General features: G+C 38.5%; 1 long non-coding RNA gene across 1 annotated transcript in view; it reads left to right on the top strand.

Moving 5' to 3' along the window:
• The window catches only part of LOC116442103, a 94,464-nt gene extending 80,531 nt beyond the window's left edge, over nucleotides 1–13,933 (top strand). Inside the window, exon 3 of the long non-coding RNA XR_004239397.1 lies at nucleotides 13,719–13,933. This is a non-coding gene — a long non-coding RNA (uncharacterized LOC116442103). The remainder of the gene's footprint in view (nucleotides 1–13,718) is intronic.
• Nucleotides 13,934–15,642: the final 1,709 nt, after the last annotated feature.

Genomic DNA, 15,642 nt, shown 5'->3' on the forward strand with positions numbered 1-15,642 from the left:
CACGGGCCTTGCTGGATTTATTCTTTTTGTTTAGTTGGATTTTGGTGAGATTTTTGATTTTTAGTGTGTAATGGTTTTGTTTGGTTTTGGATTTTTTTTTTCTTTTTTTTTTTTTAACGCAACCCACAAGTTATCTTAAACAGAGTCAGTCCCAAACCATCTTTGGTTTAGCAACAGATAGAGTTGACAAGCTAAATTATTCTTGACTATTTTCACAAACAGAGTGCTCAACCAAAACACTCAAATGTTTGTTTATTTGGTTGTTTCAAAGTGACATGTGATAGGAATCAAAGTCCATATGCAACCATTTACCAATTCTACCGTTGGATTTAATAAATGCTGTTTTAGCTTTTATTCCCTTGCTGTCTGATTTTTGGCAATAGCCCACCACTGTGAAATTGTAAAGTTCAAGAGAAGAAACTATGAAAGGGAATATCTAATGTCTTTACTCTAGCTGCTGTTTCATGGCCTCAATTAATCTACACTTGCAAGTCCTTCAATTTATGGAAAATTATTGGAGTGGCAATGTGGACTCTGCATAGCCAAAAGCTGGATTTTAATAAATGTGGGCTATTTAGTACATACACACAGGATGGCCTTTGAGATCCATCAAGGCATGTCCAACCTGCTCAGAATAATTTTAAGAAATCAGTGCAAATAAATGAAAAATGCTATCAGATCTTTTTCCTGTGGGCTATCATCCTTACTTCCAGCAAATGTGAGGTTGGTATGACAGCCTGGATTAAAGTTTCTCCTCCTCCTTTAGACTGGCTCTGCTTGCACACTAGTGGGATTTATCTCTGCAAAATATAAATGGATAAAAGAAAAACAGATGTTCAATAGTACATCTAAACTAAAAATACAATTATTTTTATAATGTGTGTAAGGATAGGAAGTGTCAGGAAGGTATTTTGAGCACTGTGCCTTGGCTCAGGCTCTGATGTCTGTTTGCTGAATCAAAACTGCAGCTTGAAAAAAGAAAACCTGAAATCCTGAAGGATTTCATCCAGGATATTGTTCTTACATAGATATATGTGTAAAGAAATGCATCCATTTGTCATAGTGAAGCAGAAAACTTTATTTACTGACATTTATTTTAAAAAGGCAGCTATTTTAGCCAAAATTCGTGCTTAAAACCTCTGTCTGTGGAACAGCTTGTACCAATGTCAGCAGGCAACTCAACACCTGACAATCTTTCACTTCCATATCTTTTTTTTTTGCCCACTGCTTTGATGTGCAGTTCTGGTTGTTAGTCTTGCTGAGTCATTTCTCAGTTACTGAAAAGAACATATCTAATTGTGGAAAATCTGGAAGTGAGACAAAGGGAGCTCTGATGCTGGTGAGTACTGCCATTCTTGGCGCTGTGAGAGTGGGGCTGGGTGTGCTCCTTGCTGACAGGTCTGGCACCCAGCTTTCCCCTGCCTGCACTTAAATGCCCACATAATTATTGGAGAAAGGCTTCTGCTCTGCTCCTCAGACTCGGTGGGAAGTGACCACCCTCAAGTAAAAGCACTCAGGTGTTTTTATCTCCTTAAACTCCTTTTAACTCTTCTACCTCAGTGCTCAGCCCCTGTTCAGGATCGTTTTAACCCCCACTTCTCCTGTTCTGGTGCCTCAGGACATCAGTGGCTGAGGATCTTTTCTAGATTCACAACGTACAGCTGTTAGTGAGTGGTTTTATGTACCTGTACTTGATGTTTTCTTCTGGTTTACTGTTTTTTTCCAGTGTCTATAAGTGGCAGAGGGGAAGGCAGACTCTGCTTCCAGATTGGGGATAATTTGAAGTGGAGTCTGCCTTTTTGTCTGCTTGAGGTCATCTCCAGATGATTAAATAAGGAATACTTCACATGAAGCTGCTCTCCAAATTGTAAAACCGTTTGTTTGCAATTTGCTAGGTATCTGCAATGCCTCTATTTGCCTTTAATAGCCATATTTTGGAAGTGGGACAGGGAATTTTGTGCCGCTGGTCTTGACCAAGGACTGTGATTTGACTTAAATGAGTTTGCTTTCTCTCCAGCTTCTCCTGTGCTTTGTTCAGCCTACATTGCCTTTCTTGCTAGTGATAAACCCTGATCCATATTATGCCCAAAATCAACACTGGCAAAGTATATCACGTCAGCTGCACCACTAAATAAAATAAGCCTTAATATTTTATGTTTTCAGTTAAAATTTAGTGAAAAGTCTGCCTTGTAGCTCATTAAACTCTTGAAGAGTTCAGAGATTATAGGAAAAAGTTTATAACTTTCTTCTTGATTAAAAATGAACTATTTCAGCCTTGGAAACTGCTCCTTAATTAAAAACTAAATCACATTATATGTTTGCCATGATGAATTGATAATTGAAAATTATTATTTTATTGCTTTGAATATCAATAAAATGGCATAGTATTTGTGAGTAGGAAATAAAAAATAACATTAAAATTCTTCTCAATGATAAGCTCTGTAATGCCTATAAGCATAGGAATTACTTCTGTGTCTATTGTGGCTTAATGCTTTTATTACCTTGCATGTCATATAGAAATAAAAAATTATTTTCCATCACATTTTGGATATTATTCTGCAATAAACCTTGGCTGTGCCATTAAATCTTCTGGAGCTATTAACTGCTTTTACAGTACCAGAATTTACATTTGGCCATACTGCAGCTGTTAGTTCAAGTCCAGGACATTTTGGCGTTTGTCTGAACTCCAGAGTGGAATGGATTTGTCTCTTTCCTCAGGATTCGATATTGTCCGGTCTGCAAATGAGATGATAGTGCCAAGCTGTATCAGTGCAATGCACACAGTTGGGGTAGGACTGATAGAATTCCAGCAGTTATTCATTCCAAAGCAATTTCAAGAGCTGTTCCAAAGCGTTTAGCCTCGGGTGTCTGAGCTTGTGGGCGTTTCCTTTTGTACTCTCTGCTGTGTTCTGTTGTGATCAAAGCTTATGAGATTACAGGTGGTTTTGGGAGAAAGAGTAAAGTCCTAGTTAAAGTCCTACCCCGCATCCTAATTTCATTTTGGAATAAAGAGCAACGTAAACCCTTGTCTATGAGACACAAGTTGGTGTTTGTAAAACTTTCTGTAATTAACAGACGCCAAAAGGATAAAGAGAATTGGACACAGCAAATTGGTTTTTGTTTCAACTTTCTCCTTATTTAAGCTTGCCCAGGTGGGTTATCCATTCTCTCTGTGTGAATTTTGCCATGAGATTTCAACGAACTTAAAGGAAAGTTTTAGTGTCTCTTAAACTCAAACAAGCTTCTCAGTCTTGTGAATTTGGTCAAAATAATCCCTTCCAGAAGCTCCTCTGGGCTCATAAAGGAAAAAAAAAATCTGACTCCTGACCTATAAGTGAGGGATTATTACTATATTTATTATTAAATTATTATTATTATTTCACTGATGACAAGGCTGATTAAACATATTTGGAAGCCAAAAACTGAACTCACAAGTGTTGGCCAACTGATAATATTCCTTGACACTTCTTGTGCCCGTCCATTTTATTATTGTTTAGAAATAAAGAAAATCCAGCATTGCTCCTGTCTGGCTGTGAGATTTCACTTCCTGGCTGCACTGATTTTATTACTAAATTAATTTAGTGCCACTGTCCCTTTTAGTGGTCCCATAACACTGCACAAGGGACACTTGGCATTTCTCTCCTTGTTGCTCAAGAATTTTGCTGCAGAATTTTTGGTCTGGTTGCTATATTTCGTATGCTTCCTTGTTTTTATACCAAGACACATCAAATTTGAGCACTCTTTGGGAAAGTGAATTGATGGGTTTAGGTGCTAATGATAAAGTGGGTGCTTTGATCTCATCATTTAAATATTCACAGCCTTTTCATGCTTGGAGTTTTAATCCCAGGTCAGCAGTGACATAGTTGCTGATATTTGATTAAGAATGCAGCCAATTCTGAATTTAAATTCATTTCTATATAGATACTTCTAAAATAATCCCCTTAAAACTATTGGGTTTGCTGTTGCAAGACACCCAAGTACTTGTAGGGTGTGTTATGTGTGTACAACACTCTCTTCATACAGAAACTTCCCACATAATAGAAGCAAATCTTGTGGCAGCTGTAGTCTTTTAGGAGTGAAGACAGTTTCTTGCATAAAGCATAAATTTTAAAAGCTGAGTAGCTTTTTATGTGGTTTGTTTGTGGAATTCTTTTACCAGCTAAAAATGTAAGCTGCTGCATAAATATTTGTTCAGGCTTAGTTGCAAAGAGACAGAGCAATGTTTCAGGTACAGTATTTCATTGGAACAATTTGATTGAGGCCTGTAGGGAAACTCAGATGATGGAAGGAATTATTTGAATGCTGGCATTATTTCCAAAGGGATTTCAAGCACTTCCAGCCATGGCTATACAACATGGGATGTGCATAACAGTTGACTCTGGGGAGATGATTTCTCTTTAAGTTTGGGTATTCTCGGTGGTATTTCTTCCCTCTTGTGAGATGTTCAGGAATGTGTGACATTTCCAGGTTCTCTTTTCAGCAAATCTGGAAGTCTGGGAGATCCATGTGTGTTTCAACTGTAAGGAGTAGGAGCTTAATCTCTGATGGGAGCTTTCTGCTTTGTTTAACACTTTCACATCTCATCCTGCCATAAACACAGTGGGATCCATGTCTGATATTTAAACTGAAAAATATCTCAATGGGGGAAATAAAAGGAACATGAATGTTTTGTTATTGCTCTGTGCAAACCACATCTGTGATGGCTCTGTTTTACTTTCTTCACCCATTTCCTTAAAGATAGCTTCATAAATACAGGCCAAGGTTAATCTTTTTTGGTGTAAAGCTGAGGTAATGGGCTCCAGCATTTCAAGTGTTCTCTGCCTCATTAAAAAGTTTTTTTGTAAAGCAGTAGTTTATTATATCTCTATTTTCCGATTAACATTGTAGCACAGTTTTTTCTTTGCAAATAGTATGGAAGTCCAAAGAAGCACCAGCATAGAATCTGAAATAGAATATTCCAAACTCATAGTGTTTCACTATGTCAGTTATGCCAAGATATCCAATGGAGTAGTCTGGACTGTTAAAATGACAAATACAGCTCTGAGTTAAGAGGTTCACTGCTTTTTGGAATTATCCGGTGACAAATAACTTTGGGAAAAAAATTAGTATGAAGGAATGGTAGTACTGAAGGTCTCTAGGCCACAAGCATGTAGGGGGATTCCTTACACATATCCTTCCTATTTAGGAGTATCTTAATTATCTGAGAGGAGGAGTTGCATGCCTGAGTCTGGGTACTCTGAATTATTTTCTCTCATGCAAGTCAATTTTATGCTCAACTGTCCTATCTCAAAGTAGATGGTAAGATAAGAGAGAATTTTACACGTAATCCAAAGTCTTCCATCTGGGTCATGGGATTCCTGATAACTGCATCTTTTCTGGGCTGGAAGTCACTGCCACTGACAATATAAACTAGTGCTGGGAAGTCTTGCACCAGTTATGAAAGTATTTTCTGACATCAGACATGTTTTTTGTTCTTTCCTACACAAAAATGCACCCTCAATAGATGAGATTATTTACAGAATCTTCAGATCTCCTTCTGGATTCTGCTCACTGAGTGAAAAGATGGAGAAGCTGTAGAATAAAGAGCCCATTTCACCCTTCAGAGCTCTCCTGCTGGTTTAGTGAAAAGCCCGATGGAAGGACGGATGGATAAAGCTTGCAGGAAGAAATAATCAGCTCTTGGCTAGATGAGAAGGAGACTTTAACCACAGAGTCTCTGGAGAAATTTCTGGGTCAGCTTCTCTTAGCCTCGTAACAATAGCACAGAGAGTTGAACCTCTCATCCTGCAGCTTTAACTCTGTGTCTTGGTTTAAGACAATTTAAGAGGGGGACACTGTAAAATGAGTTACCTCCCCTTAGTTTCAACCAATTCCTTTCCACCAATAAGGAGAAATGGAATACAAGTAGATATGAGAGAAAAAGTAAGAGTTTACTAACAAGTGAAACAGCAACAGGGAAAAAAATCACAGTGAATAATCAGTAGATAAAAAATTGATAAATCTCATGAACTGTTTGAGGTCTTTAGGGAAACATCAACGCTCTCAGCCTTTCTTCATGGGACAAAGCCGACTTTTGGCCTTGGAAATGCCTGAGGGTTCTGGACGTCTTTGATTGTGGCAAAATCATGAAATAAAAGTTAGCATTTGTTTGATAGACTGGTGTACCAGTCCAGCCTTTTAAAGATCACTTTGGAAAAAACAGTCAAACAAATCAGCTGGTCTAGAAGAAGAAAGTGCTAAAAATCTGTAAGAAGAGACCTTTTACATAAACTTATTTTACAAAAAGTTTTATGACATAAAACTTGCAGGTGATCTGAAATAGCTGGAAGGAAATGAAAGAGAAGGCAGCTGTAAGGTGAGAGAGAGTTTCTGAACCTACCCAGTGTGAATTCCTTTCCTGTTGACTCATGTGAGATCTGTTTCTCCTTCCTTCTTTTTCCTTTCTATTTTAGAAGACATTGTTCCTAAAATGGGTAAATTTGCTTTTCTTTATTCCCAGTCAGTGGCAGTTCATGAGAATTTAAGAAGTATGGTAGTGGTCAGTGGTGAGGTTTGGTTTTCTTTTTCCCTTAATATTTGGAGTTAAGTCTTTATAAAAACTGTGCTTGCACTGCAAGTTTTCAGAAGTTTACGGGTGTCCTGACTGATGCTTCCTTGAGATATGTAACAGCAAATAATCACAAAGAGCATGTGCTGGGTATTTCCACCCTGGGAATTTAAATTTTTCTGTGTTCATTTATGATGCTGCAGTGTAACCAGCTGGTGGAGTGAGTGATTGCAAGGCCTGATTAATGGTACAGACTTTTAGACTAGCATTTGTTACTTCTGTACCTTACACACTGTTCTGTGGTGGAAATATTTCACAGCTTTTGCCACCTATGTTTTTTTAAAAATCACAGCTTGCTGGAGCCTTGATTCTGCTTTTGCTGGAGGATGTCCCACGGTTCAGGTGTGTTTAGATGTTCCAAGTCCAATGAAAATATGTTCTCTCTAATGAGTGCTGGATAATCTGGAGTCTTCTGTTTGGTAAAACCCTCAAAGCAAAGTAAAAGTAGTACCTTTGTAGCAAAACATGAGTGAAATCACATGGTGACTCTTCCATAGCTTGGTTTAGAAAAAAGCTCTTTTGCTGAATGTGTGAATGCAGATGTCAAAGCTCTCTTCCAAGGTTTGGGGGATTAAACAAGAGATAACATGGGAATTGTCTTCCTCTTCCCGCCTTTTTAAAACTAGATTGTTTTAATGGGGCAGACAAACTTCTTGTGCCACTAAACCTGACGTGATGAGTCTTGGGGAGAGGGATGCTTTGTTGCAAGCAGTGTTTCATTATAAAAAGGTTTATTTCTTGGATATAAAAAACAAAACTTCCTGAAAGAAATGTGCTGTTGATTCAACTCCAGTACTTTCAAGGTTTTGGTGCCTGCTGAAGCGTAGTAATGCCTCAGGAACAAAATAAGGGATTTTTTTCACAGATTTTAAAGAAGTTGTGACTTTTCTCAGTTTTATAAGAGTTTCTCAGGAGTTCCAGAATGAACTCTTTTATGTTATCATACATCCAAACTGAAAAACCCCTTTTTTCCCTATGACAATTATCTTTTTAGGGTTGAAGAGTTCCTACAATTTATGTATATGACAAGCTCTTGATTCATGGGAATATGTTTAGCTTTGCTATGCTCAGTGTGTGCAAAAACTTCCTCTCAGCCTTTCCGAGTTTTAATTATTGTCTTTTGATTGAATTGAATGGATTTTGCAGTAGCTTAGCTGATATTAATGCATTTAAACATGTAAGTCTGGAGGATCTGATATTCCAGAAGATATTTGAGTAAGCTGAGAAGTGAGGCTGATGTTTTACTCTTCTATTTCATGGCAGGTTCAGTAGTAATTATTTACACTGATGAATAGAGAAATGGAGCAAAACCATCTGCCCCGGGCTTTTACTGTAACTTTGAGGCTGAGCAAAGTAACTACTGGCTTTTTTTTTTCATGAAGAGCAATGCAGGGGATATGACAAAACGTGCCTGAGGAATAAGGTGGTGACAAGATCCTATGTGTGAGGAAACCAGCAGGAACCAGGGTAGGATGTTCCCCAGGGGGCCAATCAGTGCAGCTCTGCTGACTCCCAAAAGCACAAGCTGGTTCAGGAAGCCTGATGATCTGGCCCTACCTACTGAAATGTCTTCTCAAAAGAATGATCCTTATTTTCTTTTTTTCAAGAGAAAGCCATCTACCAAAATGCTCCCGATAACCCCCACCAATAACCAAGCAACAAACTCCAAGAAATACCCTTTATACAGATTGCAATGTGGTGAAGCCAAGAGGCGTGCTGTAACTAAATGCTCCAGTAAGGGAGGCATTGCCAGACGAATAAACATTTGCATGCTTCCCATGTAAGCCAACTCCCCAAATGCTGGGGTTTAGGTGAAATATTCCTTGAACAATCTATTCCCAGTTATCCACTGCAAGGTTTCTGAAGGCGAAGTGGCCTGTTGGGTCACGTGGAGGGTTTGTGCCATGCTCACGTTGTCCTGCCCTAAGTAGTTACAGCATCATTAAAGGAAGCAGAACCTACAAGAGCAAGGGTCTTCAAATGTCACCGAGCAGCTGCTCTCTTTGCTCTCCTCTGAAACACTGGGCATTGCTCTTGGGATGCCTGTCTGAGTGTAACCCTGCCGACAGATTATGGCAACTGATAAAATCCTCGTTCTGTTTCCTTTGATCTGCCCTCACAAAGTACAGCTTGCTCAAAACAACTGAAGAAAGTAGAAGCCATCAGTCTTCTCGAAATTATTTTTTGGGCAAATGTATACATTGGCTTTGGAGGTTGCTTGTGGAAATAAACCCAGGATTGCTTTAGAATTTGATACACCTCAAGAACTGTTTTGAAACTTGATTAATTTCTAATTAAAGTGACATCTGAGGCCATGTGAGGGTTTTGATAAGTTCAGCTTTTGTTGCAGGAGCAGTTCTACAGAAGTTCTTTTATCTTAAGGGCTGGCTGCTATTGTACTATTTTACGTTATAGTTTCTAAATTCACCCCACACAGTCTCACTGACTTCAGTGGGAATTTTCCTAGAACAAGGAATTAAATAGTCTTCAGAATTAGTTCCCCCATGAATTCAGAATATTAGATATCTGCTCAAGTTATGTTGTATGCTGTCAATTTTTCACCTGTTAAAATTCTTGGAGCAGATGCAATGAAACTTCTTCAAGCTTGATAAGAGAAGTTACAGATAGTTTGAATTCTCTACAGAAGTCTGGGAGTTTGGCTGGAGTTTGGGACAGCTGCTCTGAGGTTCTCTTTCAGACATGAGATTTCTGTGGTAAGCTCCATATTTCACTGCTGTCAATTCTGCATGACTGGTGTTATGCATTTAAATAAAGAGAAAGAACACTTTTTTTTTTTTTTTGGTGAATTATAAGTAAATAATAAAGGTCAGAGAAAACAACAACAAAAGAAAGAAGACCCACAATAACTTACTTACAAGTTTGGTTTTGCGTATGTGATGAAAGAGAAAATGTAAGGAGTATATAGGAAAATTGAGGATGTGATTGTCATTAGTTGTACAAAATTGCAGGAATACATCTTATGATGCCAACATTCCTTCATATGGAAGCAAACTTTAAACTTGAAACATTTTTAGTCTTTCTCAGCTTTTCTAGATGTGCTCATCTGTCAGTGTAAGTGAAATCCTAAAGCCAGCAGGGGGGACATCATAACAGACTTCACATGTGCCCACTGGACTTTTTTCTTTCATTTTTCTAACTTGCAGATAAACTGATTGATTAGAAATTATTGTCATTTGCTTTGATCCTGCCTGTGAAGGCTGCTTCCAAGTATTTTAAGGTATTTTTATCCTATGATTTTTTTTGAAAAGTCACTTTGTCTCTAGTCAAATATTTTTGACAAGCCATGGATGATTTTGATATTAATTCACAGTTTTTATCTATCAAATATATTTAATAAATACTTACTTTTGAGGCTGTATTAGCAAATAATCCAGAGGTCTACATGTTTCTGTATTTGATGCATAAGCTTCCCAAGTTCTGATGATTAAGTCAAGGAAAGAGGAGTTATTAGAAGTTTCTGCAGTGACGTTTATTTAACATTTTCTAGCGGAGTACTATGTATATATACTATACCCTTGTGAACTGGCATTCTTTTAGGCAACTAGAAAGCCATCTTTGGGGCATGGTTGGTTTCTAGAAACATTCTATGGATGTATTTTGGTTTTCTGTTTCAAACTGTGTGGTGCCAAAAACCTGCCTGTTTTGTTAAAGAAATAAGTCAGGCACTCTGAAAGCATCGTAACCACATCACCTTTAAAATGCTTTAAGTACTTCATCTCAATTGATTGAATCTTGGCTTCCAGCACAGTAAAAACCCTTTATTTATTTATTTATTTGTTTGTTTATTTATTTATGTTCTCTTTTGTTTCCCTCCTACCCTTCCTGGGCAAGATGGGCGTTTTTTTTCTCTTTCCCTAAACCAGGTGTACAGCACGTCCTTGTTTTGTTCCGGAGAAGCCCAAGGTATTAACACTGCAGTGAGGCTGAAGTTTCACCCGTGGGATTCCCCCAGTGGGCAGTGTGGCAGTAGAATTTTAGCTTGGAAATCCTCTAGAAGATAATTTGGCAGTATAAACTTCAACAGTTCCTAATTTTATTTTGAAGTAAGCATTCCAGATCATGACTTTAGTTCTTCATTGTTTTAGCTGCTATAGACGAATTCGTTCAACTGATTGTGAATACAAATGTGTAAACATTGGTTTTAATTTGTCTAATACATTGTCACTGAAAATCCTTCTTTACTGTAATAGGTAGAACACTGAAGTTAAAGGCATTTTTGTGATGCAATATTGTGACAGAGCATGTGATGAATTGGGTGGTGTGTGGTGCAAACAAGTGGGGAAAGTGAAGTGCTACACTGATACTCAAAATATATTTTTAGTCTTGACTGAGTATCTCCTCTTCCTCTGCAGTATGAAATGACATAATTTATCATCTCAAGCTCTTCTGTGCAGAGCTGGGGAACAGATAATGCCCCATGGAAGTGAAGGTTTCAGATAAAGCCATGTGATCTCAGCAGCCAGCAAATAATGAAAAATACTAAATATTGCAGAAGCTTTCAGCCAGGAATTCTGCAGGGCAACTTTTGGTCATTTGGGATGTTGCTTCCCCAGGACATTACTGTCTGTATATGGTGCTTCTCATGATGGAGAAAAGATTGAAGACAGACAAAATGTCAAGATTTGTTTTGTGTAGTATCTAGCTTGCTGTTTCCAGCATTTTTAAAACAAATACTGTTATTGTTCAAGGTCAACATAAATCCTCAATGTACTTAATTGATTCTGGAGTGAGATACTAAATTCAGGATGTGTGTGTGCATAGAAAAAATGGATTGCTGATATTTGTTGCTGATATATATCAAGCAAGGTTGGTTTTTGTCATGCTCTGTTTTGACTATTCTGTAAAGCTACTTCAAGGAAGATATTTCTGTGACAGATTCATGATGAGCAGGCCTCAGCTGGGTTGACTCATTGAATGTGAACTAGGAAAAGATTGTTCCTTTGGTTACTCCATCGCAGCAGAGAAAACAAGAGAGAGCGTTGCAGTCTCAGAGCACAGCAGAACTTTTCTGTAATAAAATGACTCTATGGAGAAGTTGGGGAATCACTGACCTAAGAAAGAATGAAGCAACCTTTTCAGAAAAGGTTATGGGGCTTGGTGAATTGGAGCTGTGGGTTATAGCAGGCTTCAATATTTGCATTAGAATAATCTTGGAGCACTGTCATGAAAGCATGGGATGCATGCATGACTTTATTTCTGAATGAGAGCTGATGGTTTTCTGAACAAATCAAGTAAAAATAAGTTGACGTGCTGCTTGGAGTCAGAGGCTGCTAGAAAGCATCCAAGAAAAGTGGGAAATAGTGTGGCTCTCTACCTGTGGGATTAAGGTGTCTCCTAATAATGTTCACTTAAACCTACTGCCTGTTGGATGTGTTAGAGTTCATCAATTCTTTCCTCACAGCTTGGTCAGGCTTTGACAGTGAGATCACAAAACCAGTTCAGATATTAAAAGAGCATCCTAGATATGGTTTAATAAGCACAGATATTTATGATTTGGTCAAAAAAAATAAAGGCTTCCAGTGCAACAGAAGAAAGCCTATATTTGGTAGTATATGAAAATTTAATTCTTGTAATCCCATTTTTGACTGCTGTTTTTTTTTTTTCCCCAGCACAGGTGTGATGCATCCCAAGGGGAAGTGTTATTGAATGTCTTTCTGGCTATTGAACACTTCTAAATTGAGGCTGTGCACGTTGTTTGACCTGCACAGTAATACTTAAATTGTACAAATTATGGCATGGCTGGGGAACTGAAGGCCTCATGGTGCCAGATGTACAGGAGGCTTTTCATCTTTGTAAGAATTTGGTGAACCCTTCAAGAACAAGAGCATAATGGGCCACCTATTCTGACTTAATATGATTTTATTGTGAACAAGTGGCAGCTGACATGAACAGCTTTGGCCACTTCAGCTTTGCAATGGGAGGTGCTGGTGCTTGCAGTGTCATTGCCATGTTGGTGAGGATGGTTGAGAACTTCAGACCTTGTACTTTTTGTGCTCCGTGGAGACACCTCCATTCACTGGGCTGTGGTAGAAATTAAATGGTACCAATTTAATAAAAAATAGCTTTGGGGTTTTTTTGGGCTTTTTTTTTTTTTTGTTTTCGACAGCCTTGATACTTGATCTCATTTGTAATCAAAGAATAGCAGAGAACATTGTTAACTTCTTTTTCAAAAGACATTTGGCTAAAAAGAGGTTTTGATTTACTGGTGCAGTGGATTTTGCAGAGCAACAAAAGCCTGAACCAGACAAAACAAACTCCTGCATCCCAGTTGTACCTGTGAGTGGATCACTTCAGCAGAGACTCTTTCATGTGGCTAGAAGCAGTGTCCCTCTGTCACAACACACACTGGCATGGAGTTCTTGCACATTAAAAGCCTTTAAAAGCACCAAGAAAATGGTGTTGAAAAAAGAAAATTATGTCAGTGTTTTGGGCTGTGGAACTTTCTTTTTGCTCTCTAAGTTCTTTCCGATGCTCCTGTAATCGGAGGAGGCAGGGAAGAGGGTGTCTGTGATCTTTTCTCTGGTCGATACCACTAATGCTGATACAAGGGTGGTGAAACATTTAGTCCTTGCTCTGATTTCCCTTTTCTCTTTGTTGGACTTCCTATGCCTGGGGACAAAATGCTAAGCCATCACCCAGTTTTCTAAAAGCATCTAATCATTTGTGCAGATCTGGTTTCTGTTAAGAGTCCAGCCTTCATTAGGTGAAAAACATGTTAAAACTTTTTAGTATGGGAAGCAAGCAACTTAATGGTGAGAACTGGGTGTCTCCTAAAATGCCTTAGGTTTGTCTTTGAAAATACCTTGAAGGAAGAGAAAAAAAAATACCCATTAAGAAAATAAAAAGAAAAAAAGGAAAAACCATAAGATGAATGAGTGTGTGGTGCTGGTGAACACAGCTGCTCTTTCTCTGTGTGTATGTACATAATTTGGGGTAGAAAGTGGGTCTGGACTGTGGGAAATTATGATTAAATGAAGTGCCTTTCTTGTTATTTTCAATGCAAGAAGATTTCATTACTCTATTGATTTATAGTGATTAATGTTTTCTTTCTCTCTCTCTCTTTTTTTTCCCCTTCTTATTTTTATTTTAGGCTATATTGTCAGAAGAGTGGCCATTCACAGATGCTTATTGATCCTAACCAGGGCTGAAAGATGATTGAGTGCTGTGACTTTTTGGATCCCATTGTTTCTCCTTGTGCTCTGGTGGAAAAATGATTAAAAAGTATTCCCAATAACAACATCTCTGGGTATTCTTTTGGTCTCTGAATATATAGGGATGGAGATGGAAATGCCAATGGCAGCCTGACAGCCAGTCTAAGATGAATGCTCATCGTTTTATGAGATAACAATCAGCTATAAACATGCAATCTGCTCCTTTAGGACAAGACAGAAATATTACTTTAATCTGTAAAACTGCAGACATACAGTAATACAGAACTATTAACAAAGAAAAGATTGAAGGATTTGGCCATAGTGTAGTTTGTTTATGGTAACCTAACTCCTAGAAACATGTTTGATTATCTGATCAATGAGAAGCTGTTACTGGGTTTTATATTGTCCTGTCACTGGGATAATGACATTGGGGATGTAATTGGTCTTTAGTTTGCTTGATACTATACATATTTGAATCCATAAATAGGATTTAGCTTTGCTAAATATAGCTTGGGATTATGGAACAGTGCTAAGACTGTCTCAATGTTTTGCTTCAGCGTTTTAATGAACAAGAACAGTTTTATTTCACTCAAGTGTTTCTTCTCCTGCTGGTGAAAAATGTGGACAAGTGAAAGCACAGCTAATAGGCTGATGAGGGAACTAAAGAGGATGCTGGAAGAAATTGTGGAATTTTAATCATTGTCAAAATAGTAGATTTTATATCATTGTGAACTGCTGTTGCCGACACGGCTCATGCATACAGCTGACACCACTCTTGGGTCACAGGCCCCTGAGTTTTCTATCTGCTTCCACCTCTGGTTCCAAAGCCTACTCCTCTCCCCTAAAGGATGTTTCTTTCACTGGATACTGTGGATTTGGGGGAGTTAAGCACTACTTTCTTACTGCTGAGATACACTGTAAAGTGACAAGGGGAAGTTCTCCTGGTTGGTGGCTGTGTTGTTTTTGAGGGATATTTAGGAGTGACAATCTGTGGCTGATCACAGGCATTGCTTTGAATTTGGCTCATGGGAGGTGTGTAAACTTTTTGCAGGGAAGATATCGAAGAATAAGGTTTCCCTCTCCTTTTTCCTAACCTAAAAGTAAAAAGCAGCCAGAACTCAAATAGTTAAGAAGTAATGTGTTTATGTGCTTTGTGCTACAGCTTCATTGTAACTGGAATGATCTTTCCGTGTAGGAGTCAGACAGTGGAGGCTGCTGCTTTTCCAAGGAAATCTAGAGTTCTGGAAAAACTCTTAAATTGCCCCTAACCTGTGTACAGAAAATGTTCTTGGTCTTCTCCCCCTGCTGACAGTCTGTTAGGCATTGGATGTTAATTTAAAAACCTCTGTGTGGTTACTGCAGTGTGAAGGGAGTTGGCAGAAACTCTGTGGGTCTGTTATTCAGCAGGTTCCTCCATGCACAGGAAAACCTTCCTTAGGAATTTTCTCTGTAGCTGCAGTGGAAGGATCATGAGCAAAGAGCTGCAAGGAGATGGCCATGCAGGGGTAGAGGTGTGTGGGACCTGTAAGTGGCCATGGGGTGCAAGCCATGTAGACAATCCTGGCATTTGGGCTTCTCAGTTTTACAGGAAGGAAAGCCCTGTTGTTGCAGTTAGATAAAGAAAAAATAGTTGCTATCTTCCTTCTGTGTTTTGTGTGCTTGTGGGTTCTTTTTTCTCCCCACCCCCCAATTAGATTTGTTTGCCTTGTCACTGATATTTATACTCTGGCAGAGAATATTTGGAGCCCAGGGTTACCTGAGCACAGATGCTGACAGCTGTGTTGCAATAAAACTCTGCTAGTGCCCTTGTCATAAATCACAGGCCCTAATTTGGAGACTTAAATTACAGGTATGTCTTCTGAA

This window comes from Corvus moneduloides, chromosome 3 (assembly GCF_009650955.1).
Source record: "Corvus moneduloides isolate bCorMon1 chromosome 3, bCorMon1.pri, whole genome shotgun sequence".
NCBI classification, from domain to species: domain Eukaryota; kingdom Metazoa; phylum Chordata; class Aves; order Passeriformes; family Corvidae; genus Corvus; species Corvus moneduloides.